Raw genomic sequence first — 18215 nt, 5'->3', positions numbered from 1 at the left:
TGATCTTCTTTTGCCCATGTGTTTGCAAATGAGTTAATTCATGCTCTTTCGTTCACTAAAGATCCTTAGCATCCTATATGACTAGCTACATGGATTATCCTAACTTCAAAAGCATCCCGAATAGAGCCTTGTTGCCAGCAAACCTTGAGAGCTCCGACGAGGTTATAGATTGTAATTTCTCAAATATTGCTCCATTGTCAGTAGGCGTTCATAGCCCTAATAGAGTTACTTGCATGTTCCCATAGTCAAGCTTTTTGGCGCACTCGTATGCGTGATATTTCAGTTATATATCATTGCTCTTTTGCCTTGAGATGAATTTGGCATAGCTCTTTTTCTTTTTAATTTATTGCCTTGACTTGTAAGTAATGAAACCTACTTGGGTGTGACAATTACAACGGCGCTGAAGTAGAATTTTAGATTTTTCACTAGTCATATGATCAACTAGGTGTCTAGAATGAATTAGAGATCTTCTTAATATGCTTTCAGATATAGAAATTGATAAATTTTGGGTTAACAAGTCTCAAATAGTGAACAGTCTACTCCAACTATAATAATAATAACTCTAATTGAAATCTCAATCCGAAGTTTGGACATTCTTCTGGTAAAGTTACTATTTTCATGGCTAGTGTTCGTTTAGTTATCAACCCAAGGATGTAAAACTTGAAATGGGTCTGCACTATATATGCACTAATCTCCTTCAATGGCTATTCTGCATTGTTGCAGTAACTAACATTATGCAAAAAGGAAAGGCAAGAATGGAAATCATAGAAGACTACATGAAAGCTTATAAAAACAATGCTGGAATGATGTAATGTAAATGATAGAAATCACTTTATTCTGGCTTGGCTGCAGGAACAGTCAGCGGATCTATTTCCAGTGGCTGCAAGAACAATCAAGGCATGAACTTCTACTGTAACTAAAGAAGAACTAATTTCAATGAACATAAACATAAGATCACTCATCAAGTGGTCCCCCATGGATGAGTGATATCAAGCTTCCAAAAAAATAGTTTTAACAGATCTGAACAACATATCTTTCATTTATTGCTTCCTGAAAATGATTACATGTTCTAAAAGAAAAACTCTAGAATGCTTGTCAAAATTCTTTGCTCTATGCCTTTCTATTCTGTCTAACCTCAAAGAAAAAGGAAGAGCTTATTATAAAGCAAAGATCAACTACAATGGACAACTCAAATCACACCCAGAAGAAGAGGCGGATGATTGACAAATGAAGAAGATAACTAGAGCTTGGCTGCAGGAAATGTGGATCTAAACCGAACCACAGCCTTTGCACGTCGTAACGATATTTTGCGAATTCAATGCCCACTAGAGTTAAACTCCCATAGTGATGTATGGTTGCTCTGGTTATGTCGTACCTTGCGCTCGCTCGGCTCCTCTTCAGTTTGATCTCCAGTTATCACATATGTGATTCTTCATTCTTCAGGCGCGAAAGGAGAAGAATGTCCACCGCGACATCATTTATTATCTGCACTACAACAAAAACAACATACAAGGACATGCATACATATTTTACTTAATTAATACATTCATTAACTCACATATCCCAAATAATCCGCATAACAACAGGAACAAATCACTTGGCTGCGGGAATAAATTGGCATGACTGCAGGAATAGACCGACAAAGTTCAAACATAATTTCATAAGTTCAGGTTTAACACATGGAATACATATAGTCAATTCACAATACTTCACTACCACAATGCAACTCAAAAGATGGCAAAAGCCTAAGAGTTTTGATGATAAAAACTGGACAAAGTATCAACTTATCATGCCCCCCAACTTTAAGAGTTTGTTGATCCCGCAGCAAAAGGAAAATTTCAGATTCTTGTTGTAACTCTTAAATCACCAACAGTGCCCTGACCTGTCCCCCCTGAAGCCAAGTTCCAATAAAATCCTTTCATTTTTTCCAGTCTGGACCATCTAGTTGTTTCTTCTGTGGCTGCATCATAGTTCTGCTCTGTTGGTTGGCATGCCAAAAGTGGCCACATAAGGATTGGAGGTTGAAAGATCAATGGTAGCTAGTTGTTGGCTTTCTCCCTGCCTAACTGTATGTATCTAGGGGGCTCTTTGTATGGCTGCATGAAAATTTTGTAGTGAGTAAGGTTCTCCCTGTTTTAAATGTTCCGGTAGATTATTCCAGCACTGAGTTAACCCTTCTATTGCAATTGTCCTGTCAGTTTGAACCAATTGCTCATATGCTTTATAGACTTCCTCTCTCATTGGAAGTACTAATTTACTAACATCATCTCTTACTAATAACTTTTGCCAATCATAATAAAGAACCCTTGGTTCTTGTGATTCCCTTCTTAATGGTAATGGACAGTCAAGCTCTAATTTTTCATACTCCCTGGCTTGTGGCCCTATGATAATCTCATTTTGGATCCATGACATTAAAGCTTTGATATGGATATCCTCAATATACAATAAAGGATTCCACTCCCTGTCTGAGGGTACAACATAGTTATGTAAGTATAATTCACATAGCAAATTCTTCACAGTAGGTAGAGAGGTTTGATAAGCATAAAAGAATTCTTCAGGTGTTTCTAAGGAAGGGTTAAGTTCCCTAATAATGCGGTTTATTTTGAAGTTCAGATACCGCTCTTTCAAATGTATTGCATAAACTCTTGGAGGTGCCCTACACTGCATCAACTCAAGAACCATACCATAAATTATTTCCACCTTAGCCTCTAATTCCTCAATTATGTTATCTCTCTTTTCAATCTCTCTTTGTTGTTTATCAATAATCCCCTGCAACCTGTCCTTCTCTATTTCCCATTGTTTATAAAATGTTAAAGTAATAGATAAACTACTTAGGGATGAAGGAGGTCTAATAGGTACTACCTTAGATCGCGAGATTTCTTCAATAACCTCCTCATTCTAAGCTGGCATATCTCCAATATTTTCCTCAGGCTGTTATAGAACATCTTCAACAGTTTCTTCAAATTGCAGTGTCGTAGAAGCAAGATTTACTAGTTTATCCTCAACAACATTTTCTTGAATTTCATCCTTCGCAAGGCTTCCTTCTTCCAAAGTTTCTACTACAATAACCTCTATTGGATTACCCACAGGATGGGTCTTCTGTGTCCTCCTTCGTGTTCTTCTTACATACACTTTTGGAATGGCTGCAGGAGTTTTTATTTTTGTCCTATGCCTCTTGGTTGCAGGAGGAATCTGAGTTACCTGTGGCTGGGTAATAAGTTCTTCATCTGTTTCACCCCTTTTTAACTCTTTTCCTTTCCTTTGCAAAACTAGTGAATCTCTTTGAAGAGAAGTAGAGGGTTGTTCTTTAATTGATTTCGCTTCAATGTTTTCTTCCATAATAACTGTGGCTCCTTCAACAGCAAGCAAACCCTCATCTTTAATAGGTGGATTATCTGCAACATTCTCTTCTTCAACCAGCGGGTTATTTGCAACAGGGGCATCATCAACCCTAAATTGTTGTATATCCTCAAATACACCCCATTCCATTTGTGAAACATCTCTCAGGGACCGTTGTACAAGTAGCTTGACCAATCCATGATGGCTAATGGAGCGATTTCCATTTTTTCGCATCTCCTTAGCACTTGTAGAAATGAGATGGTATAAGAAATTAGGAACACTAACTCACCGGCCATGCCGCAGATGACTAAGTAACTTAAAATGAGGTGAATGCAGATTTGAATACCGCCCTTCACATTTAATGTATTTCATAACATACAAATCTACTTGAGGCCAATGTGCTAGTAGATAAACCCTTCTAGTTCCTTGTCTATCCACCATTAAGGGTTCGTTAGTGGGAATTGTGAACTCTGCCTTGGCACTCCTTGCGTCTTTTGATTCTAAAAAGAGTTCTCCTTCCTGCAGCAACCCCGTTACTTCTGTTATTCGCTACTCCGTAGCAATTACCCTCAAACCTTTAACTGTAGCTTCTCCTTCATTAAAAGAATGCATAAATTCTGCAACAATTTCTTCGTTGTAATCCCTGATTTTCAAGAAGTAATCCAACCAGCTGTAGTTTCAGAAATAATGCTCACAAAGACCATCCTGCAACAACCCTTCATGGACCATTGGCTCATGGCAAAATAGATCACCACCCATCTTTTACTCTAATATTTTTTCTCTCTGCAGCTGAACCAAAATATTTGACAGTCTTACTAAAAATGAAATTTCCTTACATATCTTAATTCTGACGACAAACTTTATTATTCACTTGCATGAAATAATAACATAATAAGTAATGATGGGGAGAAAATCAATTCGGGGTACCAAAAAGGACTGATAAGTAATCATATTGGAAAATGAACCATAAAGTACCCCCCCCCCCCAACTTAACCTAGCACGTGTCCACACAAGCTGACAAGATTTCGGTTAGTGGAGCGGATTTAAACAGGATATAATCATAATGAACTAATAAATGTATAATTAAAATAAAATAAAATATACACGTACCTGCAATTGCACGACGATGAAGGCGAAATGAAATGAAATGACAGGTAAGAACGTGGGATGGAATGTCGTGGATGGGATTTTATGTACGGAGAAGAATATTCCCATATAAAATGGAAATATTTTATTATGAAATGGCAAATATGTTCACTGCAGAGGTTGCAGGAACATTACCTTTATTACCTTGCTCAATTGCAACAGGAAGCTCATGAGTTGCTGCAGAGTCATTGTCAGTTGCTGCAGGAACTTTTTCAGTTGCTACAGGAACCTTTATGTCCCTTTGTGGAACAAACAGCTGCAGGAGCTCTTCTCTAGTAGTTGGCTTATGATATAGTCATAGTCGGTGTCCATTTACTAAGAGTTTAAATCGAACAGGATCAATTGTGGACAAACAAACTGCTCCATTTTGGAAAACTTCTTCTATCTCATAAGGACCTAACCACCTGGTTTGAAGCTTTCTCATAGCATCTTTATATCTGGAATCATACAGTAGTGCCCAGTCACCAACTTTGAATTTCTTTTCCCTGATATATTTATCATGCCATTTTTCTCTTTGATTTTGAATCAATTATGTCTGTTGAACAACTATCTTTCTCCATTCATCTAGAGCATTTAATTGTTGAATGCGTTCTTTCTGTGCTTCAGACAATGTCATATTTAATTGCAAAGTTGTCCTCAAAGTTTTATGCTCAAATTCAATAGGCATCATTGTTGTTTTGCCATAAACCATCTCAAAAGGTGTGAAACCAATTGGTGTTTTCCAAGTTGTTCTATATGCCCAAATTGCTTCTGAAAGCCAGTGAGACCAATCTTTCTTATGAACAGACACTGTTTTTGTAAGAATAGCCTCAAGCTCTCTATTTGTAACTTCTACCTATCCATTAGATTGTGGTTGATATGGAGTAGATTTCCCGTGTCTTATATTGTATTCATTGACCAAAGCCTTTATCAATATTGAAGTAAATTGAGGTCCCTGGTCTGAGACAATTTCCTTTGGTACTCCATATCTTATAAATATCTCTTCATAGAGAAACTCAACCACCTTATTATCTCTAGCATGTGTCATGGCTCGAGCTTCTACCCATTTTGTTACATAGTTTGTACATACCAAGATATAAGATTTGCCATTAGAAGGTGGATCAATTGGGCCAACAAAATCTAACCCTCGCTTGTCAAATGGTGCAACTGATATTTGAGGATATAGTGGCATCTCATCAGTTTTTGTAGGTTTGCCCATTCGCTGACATCTGTCACATTTTCTTGTGTACTGAGTTGCATCCTTGTGTAATATGGGCCAATAGTATCTTGTATTGAGTATTTTCAGTGTTGTTCTTTTGGTAGCAAAATGACCTCCACATGGCTCATCATGACATGCATGCAAGATGTCATATGTTTCATCATCTCTGACACATCTTCACATGAATTGGTCAGGTCCAGTATAAAATAGACAATCAGCAATCCATGAAAAGTTAAAACTTTTTTCAACTAGCAACCTTCTTTCCTTAGGAGAGAAATAAATTGGCATCTTAGATGTAGCTAAATAGTTGGCAATATCAACATACCAAGGAGTGTGAGCCTAAATGAGAAACAAATGTTCATCTGGAAAAGTGTCATCTATTATTATAGAATCTTCCTGCAATTGAAGACGTGAAAGATAATCTGCAACCATGTTAGACTTCCTTGGCTTATCAACAACTGTGATATCAAATTCCTGCATCAACAATAACCAGCAAGCCAATCTACCGGTGATTGATGGCTTATTCATGAGATATCTAATTGCAGTATGATCTGTATGCACAAATATGGGATACCCTATGATATAGTGTCTAAATTTATTAAGTGCATATATGACAACTAGCATTTCCTTTTCAATAACTGTGTAATTCAATTCAGGTCCCTGCAAATTCTTGCTAATATAATATATTGCATTGTCCAATTTGTCAACTCTTTGTCCTAACACTGCTCCTATTGCATAATCAGATGCATCTGTATGAATTTGGAATGGTAGAGACCAATTTAGCCCTTTAAGGACTGGTGCTTGAGTCAAAGCATTCTTAAGCTTTAAAAAAGCTTCATTGCATGCTGGGGTCCATTTAAATTCTACATCTTTAGTAAGCAGTGAATATAAGGGACTTGCAATTTTACTGAAATCTTTGATAAACCTTCTGTAGTATCCAGCATGACCAATAAAACTTCTCACATCTTTTTGCTTCACAGGGTCATTAATATGCTGAATGACCTCAATCTTTGCTGGATCCACCCGTATGCCGTGTACAAATATATGATGACCAAGGACTATTCCTTCTTCCATCATGATGAAACACTTGTCACTGTTTAAAGACAAATTGTAGTCTTCACATCGCTGCAAAACTTTCTTCAGATTATCCAATGCTTGATCAAATTCAAAACCATAAGTTGTAAAGTCATCCATGTAAATTTCCATAATATCTTGAGAAATATCAGAAAAAATATTGATCGCTGCTCTTTGAAAAGTGGCTGGAGCATTACACAACCCAAAAGGAAGAACAAAATATGCATACGTGCCCCATGGTCAAGAAAATGTTGTCTTCTCTTGATCCTCGAGGGTTATTTGTATCTGATTGTAGCCACTAAATCCATCAAGGAATGAAAAATATCTCTTACCAGCCAGAGAATCCAATACCTGATCCACAAATGGCAATGGAAAATGATCTTTTCTTGTTGCTAAGTTCAGAGCTCTATAATCAAGACATACCCTCCATTTGCCTCCTTTTTTAGGTACTATCACCAGAGGTGATACCCATTGACTGTCAGAGATAGGATAGATAAACCCAACTTTCAACAATTTCTGTAATTATTCTTTAACTATCTCCTTCAAGGCAGGATTGACTCTTCTTTGAGGTTGTTTGAGTGGGCAACATCCTTTATGTAAATACGATGAGTACAAACTGCTAGATCAATCCCTTTCATATCCTTGTAATCCCATGCAAAAGCATTTTTATGAAGTTTCAGCAAGTCCACAAGGCCCTCCTTTTGAGTATCTGATAGATCTCTATTTATATTCAAATATTTATTCAATTCCACCTCTATCTTAATAGTAAGATCAATCTGGTTTATATCATAAAAATGAGAAAAAGATAGTTCCTACGGCAACAAAGTATGCAAGATATCAGTGGCTGTAGGAAAGTCCAAACCTGCAATATTTAGAACCAATTCCTGCAATTTTCGCTCTTCTATAAATTCATTTATCAGTATTTTATAAAGAATTGATTCCTCATCATATAACTGCATGAGTGGTCCTTGATTAATCATCATAAGGTGATTAATAGAGTTAATTTCTTTAGATTCCTCTCCCAAGATAGGCCAAACAACTTGTTGTTGCTCAAGCTGAGGTTGTGCTGGAGAATACGAGGCTAATGTTTTTGTAGACCTCCCATCTAAAATAGTCATGTCCCCCGATCTACACCCAATATATGCATTAGTTGTGGCAAGCCAAGGTCTACCCAATATGACCGGATATCCTCCCAATGTTGCTTTTGGAGATAAAATCATACAGTTTGCAGGATATTCCCAGGAATCCAGAATAAATACTACATCCTTTATGATACCGTCAGGTCTCGCTGTAGAACCATCAACAAGTTGGAGAACTATGGGTGTAGCCCTTAAACTATTGATCTCTAGATGTTTCATTACTTCCCTTGTCATTACATTAATGGCTGCCCCTAGATCAATCAAAACATTTTTTATTTGACTGCCATTAATGACTATACTCACAACAGGACTACCCGGATCAAAATACTTTGGAATAGCAATTTTACCTAGCATAATATCAGCCAATTGACCCATAACATGCACTATTTGTCTCTTTAGGCATGCTTCTCTCAATGCCTTACCATATATGGGAACATCCTTCATTGCTTGCAACAATGGAATTTTAACACAAATATGCTTCGGTTGATCAATAATATCAAAGCTTTGTTGTTGTTCAATGGGAATCTCTTTTTCTTGCAGTCTATGGGGAAATGGTGGCAATATTTGATTTTGGGGTAATGTATCTGTTGGATTAGAGATTTCTTGCTCCTCCTGTACCTCAGTGATAACTAGATGAGAGGGATTAGGTAAAGTTGTTCCAGATCGGAGGTGAATACCATCTAGTGATAAAGAATAGGTTGGGTATTGATTAACATCAGCTGAATAAGCTTGTTGTTATTGCTGAGATTTGATATTTGGATTTGGCAACGGTTGAGTAGGCAACTGTGTTGGTTTAGGCAGTGCAGCCGTAGCTGCAGGAGGAGGCATTAAAGCAGGAGGTTGTGGCTACTGAATAGGAGGCTGATATCCAGAAGATTGGGTTGGCCAGGATTGGTTTCCCCTCCATTGAGAGGTAGGTTGTCAATTCCCTTGAAACTAGTTTCCTTGACCCTGAGGTGGATACTAGTTCCCCTGTGGTTGCTGCCACTGTGGTATTTGATTAGCAAATTGCTACCCTTAGCCTTGTGAACCATACCAATGTGGATAGTTACCAAAATTTTGAGAATACTATGGTTGCCATTGGTTATTTGGTGCATAAGAATTACCACTATAACCAGAAAAAGAAAGTGGATCAGGTGGCATACCTTGTCTTTGAAAATTTGGTCTTCTTTGAGAAACATAGAAGACTGCTCGTCTTCACCTTGAACTGGTTTGAAGTCAGGTACTTCCACGTTTGCAACCATCTTACATCTGCAATTTTTCTTCCGCTGTTTACAATGAGGATAAAATTCTGCAAGGAATGCATCAACTTCCTCATGCTTCTTCTTGGCTGCCAGTGTATCCAACTGGGTAGCCATGTTGTTTATAATGTCCTCCTTGAAATCCTTTAACAGATGACTAAGTTCCAATCTAGAAACTCCAGTTCTAGATGCTGATAATGGTACCCCTGGCTTAAATCTCCTATTCTTCTTAGAAGTAGATCTAGAATATTTCTTGCAAATTTGTCCTATTTCAGCCCAAGTGGATTGTGTAATGTCACCTCCTCCCATAGGAACTAAGGAATCGACACATTCATCACTAATACCCCTCAAAAATATCAATTTGAGGGAATCTTCATTGAGAGTGCTATGCTTGGACTTTTTGACACTAAACAGAAACCTTTCCAAATAATCTTCAAGACTCTCATCTTCAGTTTGTGTCATTCTAAAGATATCATCTTCGTGACGATTAGTACCTCTATAATAATCTTTGTATTTTGCAAGAAACAACCATTTCATCTCATCCCATGTGTTGATTGTGCTACTACCCAGGCTCATAAACCATCTCAAGGATGACTCCTTCAAAGTGGCAGGAAAATTTTTGAGTCTATGGGCATTTGTAGTATAGTCAAAACTCCTACAGAGAACATCAAACTCAAACAAAAATGTATCCGGATCCTCTGTCACCAACCCATAGAATTTAGGGAGTGAAGATGCTGGAATGTTCTTGAGGTTAGCATTATCATGCTGATCAGAGATGGGAAACTCAAATGTTGGACCTGGTGGTGGTGGTGGATTATTCCCACCAGGGGGAGGGTTCCCTTCCATTGGACTTGTGGGGGTTGTTACTATAGGCAATTCTTCTTCTTGTGGACCAAAAAGGAACTGAAGACTACATTCCAAAAATTTAGATTCAAGGTGATTCAAATTCTGTGGGGCTTGGTAAAGTTCAACAAAAGGATTTATATCTGGGAAATTTTCTTCTGCATGATTAGGGTGAGTGGGCAGAAATCTACATCTGGGGTCTCTTCTTCTGCTATGCATATAGATTCATGAAATTTTTAAACAGTTAACTAGAAACTATAATAACCATAAAAGGTTCTTAGTTTGACACCATCCTCGACAACGACACCAAAAATGTCTACTCCAACTATAATAATAATAACTCTAATTGAAATCTCAATCCGAAGTTTGGACATTCATCTGGTAAAGTTAATATTTTCATGGCTAGTGTTCATTTAGTTATCAACCCAAGGACGTAAAACTTGAAATGGGTCTGCACTATATATGCACTAATCTCCTTCAATGGCTATTTTGCATTGCTGCAGTAACTAACATTATGTAGAAAGGAAAGGAAAGAATGGAAATCATAGAAGACTACATGAAATCTTATAAAAAAAATGCTAGAATAATCTAATGTAAATGACAGAAATCACTTTGTTCTGGCTTGGCTGCAGGAACAGTCAATAGATCTATTTCCAGTGGCTGCAAGGACAATCATGGCATGAACTTCTACTGTAACTAAAGAAGAACTAATTTCAATGAACATAAACATAGGATCACTCACCAAGTGGGCCCCCTTGGATGAGTGATATCAAGCTTCCAAAAAAATAGTTTTAACAGATCAGAACAACATATCTTTCATTTATTGCTTCCTGAAAATGATTACATGTTCTAAAAGAAAAACTCCAGAATGCTTGTCAAAATTCTCTGCTCTATGCCTTTCTATTTTGTCTAACCTCAAAGAAAAAGGAAGATCTTATTATAAAGCAAAGATCAACTACAATGGACAACTCAAATCACGCCCAAAAGAAGAGGCGGATGATTGACAGATGAAGAAGATAACTAGAGCTTGGCTGCAGGAAACGTGGATCTAAACCGAACCACAGCCTTTGCACGCTATAGCGATATTTTGCGAATTCAATGCCCAATAGAGTTAAACTCCCATAGTGATGTATGATTGCTCTGGTTATGTTGTACCTTGCGCTCGCTCGGCTCCTTTTCAGTTTGATCTCCAATTATCACATATGTGATTCTTCATTCTTCAGGCGCGAAAGGAGAATGTCCACCGCGACATCATTTATTATCTGCACTACAACAAAAACAACATACAAGGACATGCATACGCATTTTACTTAATTAATACATTCATTAACTCACATATGATACTATCCCAAATAATCTGCGTAACAACAGGAACAAATCACTTGGCTGCAGGAATAAATTGGCATGGCTACAGGAATAGACCGGCAAAGTTCAAACATGACTTCATAAGTTTAGGTTTAACACATGGAATACATATAGTCAATTCACAATACTTCACTACCATAATGCAACCCAAAAGATGACAAAAACCTAAGAGTTTTGATGATAAAAACATGACAAAGTATCAACTTATCACCAACCATAAGTAAAGCGTCGTCCCAGGATGATGTTGAAAATGAATGACCTTAGAACCCCAAAGACTTCATGTCTGAATATCTAAGAAAGGAGATGACCCTTGCTTCTCTTGAATGTAAACGAATGATAAACTTGAACAATTGCCTTGTTTTATTGATGCTACTATATGAAAATGCTGAAGCTTTGCGAATGCGACTTCTGAATATGATGTGCTTTGGAAAGAAACTATATGTGATGCAGTGCTTTGAATAAAATGATATGCATTGTGTAGGTAGTTCATTGGTATTTGTTTGAAGAGTTGGATAGAGATGCCTTTTCCAATAGGATATAAGGACTCGGCTAAGTGTACATGTTCAACATCTCCAATATTGATTTTATTAGTTTTTGGATTTTTTGGATCATCAGAGGAAATCTAGCTCTGGAACCCCTGAATTCAGCTATAGCGTTATCATTTTCAAAGCAATCCAATCATGGTAGATTCTCTTGCCCCAGTTTATCAAGTGTGAGTGTATGAGACAAATTGTTTTTGGTTTCAAAGTTGTGACATGAGCGAGTGTTATGCCTATTTTTATTGATGCACTTGAAGAGGATGATGAAGTCAACCAAGCGTTGATCTTATTAGTTGGTGTTATGTTTGTTTTTGTCACTACATTGGCATTTGATGATGACACACATACAATTATTGACAAGTTTCTCTGTGTAGTATGATCTGGATTGGTGATTTCATTGATAAGAGGTTCATGAACAACTTGTGTAGAGGGATTGGGATCACTAGGAGAAATGGTAAGTTTGTTTGAGAGGGAATCTTGTGAGGAACATGGAGGATTATGGCATGTAGATGAAGGGATGGAGGGACCTTGATCAGGATTTGGAGAAATAATAGGATCTTTTTTAGGACATGAAGGTAAAGGTATGATTTGATCTTGGTTTGTAAAGGGATTATTAGGGAGGATGGAAGGGATGTCCTAGTGTTGTTTAGGAGGTGGATGTTGGATGGGACTTGAAAGGACACTTTGTTCTTGAGATGGAAGGGTATCATTATGAATAGAATAGAAAAGAGCGAGGGGATCATCATAAGATTCTTGGTCGGTGGGATCTTGATCAAAACTTGGGTAGGATGGAAGTGGTTGTTCTTGATATTTATTTGTTTCAGGGTTCATTTCTTCTTATTTTGGATCATCATGTTGACACGGGGAAGGAGTTTGAAAATGCATGGGAGATTCTTGGAATGTTTCAACATGTTGGCTTGATGAAGAAGGATTTTGACCGAGACTCTCTGAACCATTACTTGAATTAGATTGGTTTTGTACGATGGATAGCCCTTGGGAGGTTGTATTATTAGATAGAGATGGTGTGGACTGCTCTTGTGTGACTTCAGGGGATGATGAAATTATGGATAGATATGGTTGATTTGGGCTTTGGTTGAAAGGGATTTGATTTTGGTTGAAAGAATTTTGATTTGGACTTTGGTTAAATAGGGTTTGATTTTGGTTGGAAGGGGTTTGAATGTGGGGTTGGTGTGAATTTTGACTTGGATTTTGGTTGAAAGGGGTGTGATTTTGGTTGAACGAGGTTTGGTGTGAATTTTGTTTTGGGCTTTGGTTGAATGGGGTTTGATTTGGGTTGAAAGGGATATGATTTTGGTTGAAAGGAGTATGATTTTGGGTGAAAGATGTTTGATTTTGGTTGAATGAATTTTGATTTGGACTTTGGTTGAAAGGGTTTTGATTTTTGTTGAAAGAGGTTTGAATGTTGGGTTGATGTGAATTTTGATTTGGACTTTGGTTGAATAGGGTTTGATTTTGGTTGAAAGGGGTTTGAATATTGGGTTTATGTGAATTTTGATTTGGACTTTGGTTGAATGGGGTTTGATATTGGTTGAAAGGGGTTTGATTATTGGGTTGATATGATTGGTATGACTGATATAGTGTGTTGAAAGAAAAAGAAGGTTTGCATGACTCTAATGTTGGTTGAACTGAGGTAGGAACGATTTTATTGAAGAATGAAGGTTGGCATGTTTGAATGGTCTCACAAGAAGAAGAAGGTTGGTTTGATACTGATCCCCTCGTGGTCATCACTTCTCTCATCATGTTTTCTAACCAACCCCTATGGTTGTCAGGACTAGCCATGTCTATCACTTGTTGTTGCAAAGTTTTGATTTGTTGAGCTAATATTTCTATGGATGGCGATGGAATAGGAATGGAAGGGATGAATCCTCCACCTTCCCTACAAAATGTATAATTCCAATCCATGATGTTTGCTTGTTTGGTTTGGACCTAGGATCACAACATGTAAGATATTTTCTCCATTTCTCTGAATTTGACAATGTTTGATTGAACTTGACCAACTTGTTTGAGTTGAGGTTGAGTTTGAGTGATCCTCTGATTGTGTTTTGGATGTTTGGGGTATGACTTTCTAGGATGATTATGCAAATGATGATGAACTAAGATAAACGTATATGAGGTCTAGACAAGGACGTATATGAGGATGATAACGAGGACTATATAAGGACTATGCAAGGACTATGCAAGGACTTGGGACGATAGTGAAGACTATGTAAGGACTTAGGACGATAATGAGGACTATAATAAGGACGTAAATGAGGACTATGCAAGGACTAAGGACGATAATAGGGACACAAATGAGGACTATGCAAAGACTAAGGATGATAATAGGGACATAAATGAGGACTATGCAAGGACTATGGTCACAAGTGTATAAACCTTTTGAGTTTTGACATTTCAAAAAAATGACTTTTTTTTCTAGTAATTATGTGTGTAGGACAAGTTTTGTGGGTTTTTCAAGTCTGAGAACAATTGTTTGGAGGTAAATATAGCCAACTGAACTAGTTTTTCAAACAATCTCAGAGAATTCAGAGATATGCAGGATAGGGCCTGAAATAGCCCAAAGAATTGACTCAATACTGGTCTGATACAATGATACATATAAAAGCACATAATACAATTTTAGGCTAGAAAGTGGACGCCATTCAATGAAGCCCTCGCAGTAAAATACCGAAACAAGACGAATAGATAGAGAGTCTGGCAGCATTGGCTCCATTCCATGACACACACTTCTCGGGCATTCTAGTCTCTCTTACCCCAAAGATCTGAAGATCTTATCATCGAGGGATTTATGTCTCATAATGTAAGGCACAAGAGGGGTATCTATGGGGTACGATCCACACTCTCAGAATCATTGAATGTAGGATTTTGGGCTACTAAATTGGTTCGTAGTATAAGGTTTTGAGGGCTCTCGATCCAACGACGGATTCTCAGAGCAAGCCACTTAAGACTTTAGTTGAGCTTATCGGTGCAGGGAAGGCCCCCACATACATTGAATTCACTCAACACTCTAGCCACCTGACCAATATATTTATATAGCGGCTCAAAAAACCCGCTTGAGAGTACGTTGGGAGAGATGATATCCCCAACGCATCCCAATTCGAAGCACCTCTGTGGGGTGATGAAATCCCCAATCAAAGATACCCCTCTCTACATGAAATAAAATAAAATTGGATGTAGTTGTCACCTCCTTCCTTTCTCCCAAGCCCCCGAAGGTGGGTGGAAAGTTATTTAATGCAACAGTAGGTCCACCCCAAACATGATAAAAGTTATTTCCCTTAAGAAAATCAAATGTGATTTAATCTAATGCAGCCTGATTCACGTTCATTTTAAAGCCCAAATTGAGGTGTTGAATACGCATGTGCATGTCGATTTTAAGCCCAAACTAAAGTGTTATACATGCATGTCAATTTTAACCATTGTTGATTTTAAGCCCAAACTGAAGTGTTATGCATGCATGTCAATTTTAACCATTGTTGATTTTAAGCCCAAACTGAAGTGTTATGCATGGATGTCAATTTTAACCATTGTTGATTTTAAGCCCAAACTAAAGTGTTATGCATGCATGACAATTTTAAGCATTGTTAATTTTAAGCCCAAAATCCAAAAGTGTTTTAACCCTAAAGGATCATGCAATCAAATTGTTAATGGTGTCCAAAATAATCTAGAATGATCAAGCCTTCTTTGTAATTTCACCACACACTGCAAACAAACAATTGGTAAGAGAAATCAAAATAGCAACATTAAAAAAAAGGATTTTTTTTTTTTAACCCCAAAATAAAATTACAAAGAAGATACCATTGACGAATTTTAGAGAGCTTTCCAAAATTGTAAGAATTTTAGAAAAGGACATTAATCTGCACCCTCGAGAGCAAATTTATGGAAAAAAATGAATTTTTAAGATATAGTTTTACGTTAATTATTTGACATCAAAATCAAAATTGTAAATAAGATACCCCCTGTGAAATTTCAAGAGCTTTCTAGAAATGTAAGAATTTTAGAAAAATTCTCTAATTTGTGCCCAAAATTCAAAATTTATTAAAAACATTAAAATGATCATATCTCGGACAAAACAAATCATACAAATCCAAATTTTTTACTGTAGATTTGTCTCATGATTTGTAACCTGTTGTAAACAAATCTCACAAAAATTTATTTATTTGCGTAAAAAATAAAAGATTTATGAAAATAATTGAATCTATCATATCTCACTCAAAACTGATGGTGTAAAGCTGATTTTTTTACTATAGATCCGTGAGATGATAATTAACCCGCAGTAAAAAAATAATGAATATATTCGCAATAATGTGGAAGATATGATAAAATATTTGAACAACCTGCAATCTTGCCTGGAACCTGATCTACACAATGTTAGTCTTGATTTTTTTTTAATAAAACACCAATTAAGATCAGAAAACCTCTTAGAATATGAATTTAAAGGATAGTTGTAGCTTACAAGATCCAATACCTATACCTGCAGGCATATACAAAATTTCAAATCAGAGTGTTGTTGATTCACGTCGGGTTCACCAAAATGTGTGCAAGTAAAATTCATCTTATAAAATATCAATTAGAAGCAAAGGGAAATCATGAATCCCTATCTAATCAAAGAATTCTAACAAACAGACAATGAAATAACACAATCAAGCAAAATAGGAACTATAAATGAAATCAATTAAAGACTCCCTATTCTGTGACTGCGTATAACTCCATTGCTCTTCTCTTCTCTATGGTATGATGGCTCTCAGATATTGCGCTGGCAACCTGCAAGCGACACAAAGATTCAAAGTTCGTGATTATTGAGAATGGAGATTGAATGCTCAATTCATAGATTTTTGGATGAGATTCATTGAAAGGTGGAACAGATTGATCAAGAGGTGGAACTCAGGTGAGCTCACATGAAAATTGATAGTTGAACTGTTGATTTGGAGGTGAAACATAATAGATTGAATAGATTAATTGAGTTAATTGATTGAGAAAAAACTAATTGAGAGAAGAAAAAGTATGATTGGAGGAAATAAAGAGGATGACACAGAAAGCTTTATTTAGAAAAATCTAACTAAAAGATGGAAATAGAGATTGGAGAGATAATGATTTAATTAATTAATTAATTTAGCATGTGCTTGCACTTTGATGTAGATTTTCAATTTAATCTTTGCATGAGATTTATTCAAATAATTGAATTTAATTCAATTTAGTATATATTTAGAACTTGACTTTGATTTTCAATTTGATTTTTGAAATCATGCACATGTAATTGAATTTGGAAGAATTTAGAAGAAATAGAAGAATTAGAAGAATTAATAAAATTAAATGAGATTAGAATTTGGGGATTTGGAATTGAAGAATTAATTAGTTAATTAAATAATTTAAAGAAACTATTTAATTATTTAGAAATGGAATTTAGTTAAATAATAAAGACTATTGAATTTAAAGGATTAAATCCTAATTAATTAAATAATGAATATTTAATTAATATTTAGAAGAGAGTTGAATGATTAGTTGATCAGAGAGATAGAAATTGAAATTGAATTTATTTAAATAATAAAGATTATTTAAATTGGGGATTAAAAATCAGAATTAATCAGCTAATTAAATAATTTAAAGAAACTATTTAATTATTTAGAAATTGAATTTAATTAAATAATAAATATCTAATTAACATTAGAAAATGGTTAAAAAGATTAAATGATGAAAGAATAAAAATAGAATAATTAGTAAGATGATGAGGTAATGTGAAATTAGAAGAATAAGATTAATTAAATAATTAAAGAATTAAAGAATTATATAATCAATTAGAGGAATAATTAATACATGATCAATGAGACATTTTTAGGTGTCTACAGTTGCTATTGAAGGTGACTTTGGTAAGGAATGGGTGTGGAAAGACTTGTCGACAACAAGTCTCCCAACTTAGTCTCAACAACATCTCATAGAGGTTCTAGATCAAAGGAGGATTTTTCTCATAGGATCAGAGGATAGGGTGATTTGGTGTGGTGCTCGGGATGAGAATTACTCAGTTAAATTAGGTTATCAATTATTGGAAGGCAGGGAGGAGGTTAATTCCAGTTTTTGGGCTTTGTTTTGGAGCAAATATTGCCTCCCAAAAGCTGGTGATTTTGCATTGTTAGCGGTAAAAGGTAGAATTTTGACAGGGGAGAGAAAGAAAAGGCTTGGGTTTATGGGCCCTTCTAGATGTGTGATGTGTAGCAAGTCAGAAGAATCAGTAGATCATTTATTACTGAGTTGTGATGTGGCTGCGAGGTGTTGGTTAAATCTTCAAGAGAAATTAAACTGGCAAGGCCCTCTTCAATCC

This window comes from Cryptomeria japonica, chromosome 3 (assembly GCF_030272615.1).
Source record: "Cryptomeria japonica chromosome 3, Sugi_1.0, whole genome shotgun sequence".
In the NCBI taxonomy this organism is placed as follows: Eukaryota; Viridiplantae; Streptophyta; class Pinopsida; order Cupressales; family Cupressaceae; genus Cryptomeria; species Cryptomeria japonica.
The sequence above is the reverse complement of the archived record's forward strand: the minus strand, read 5'-3'. Positions refer to the sequence as shown.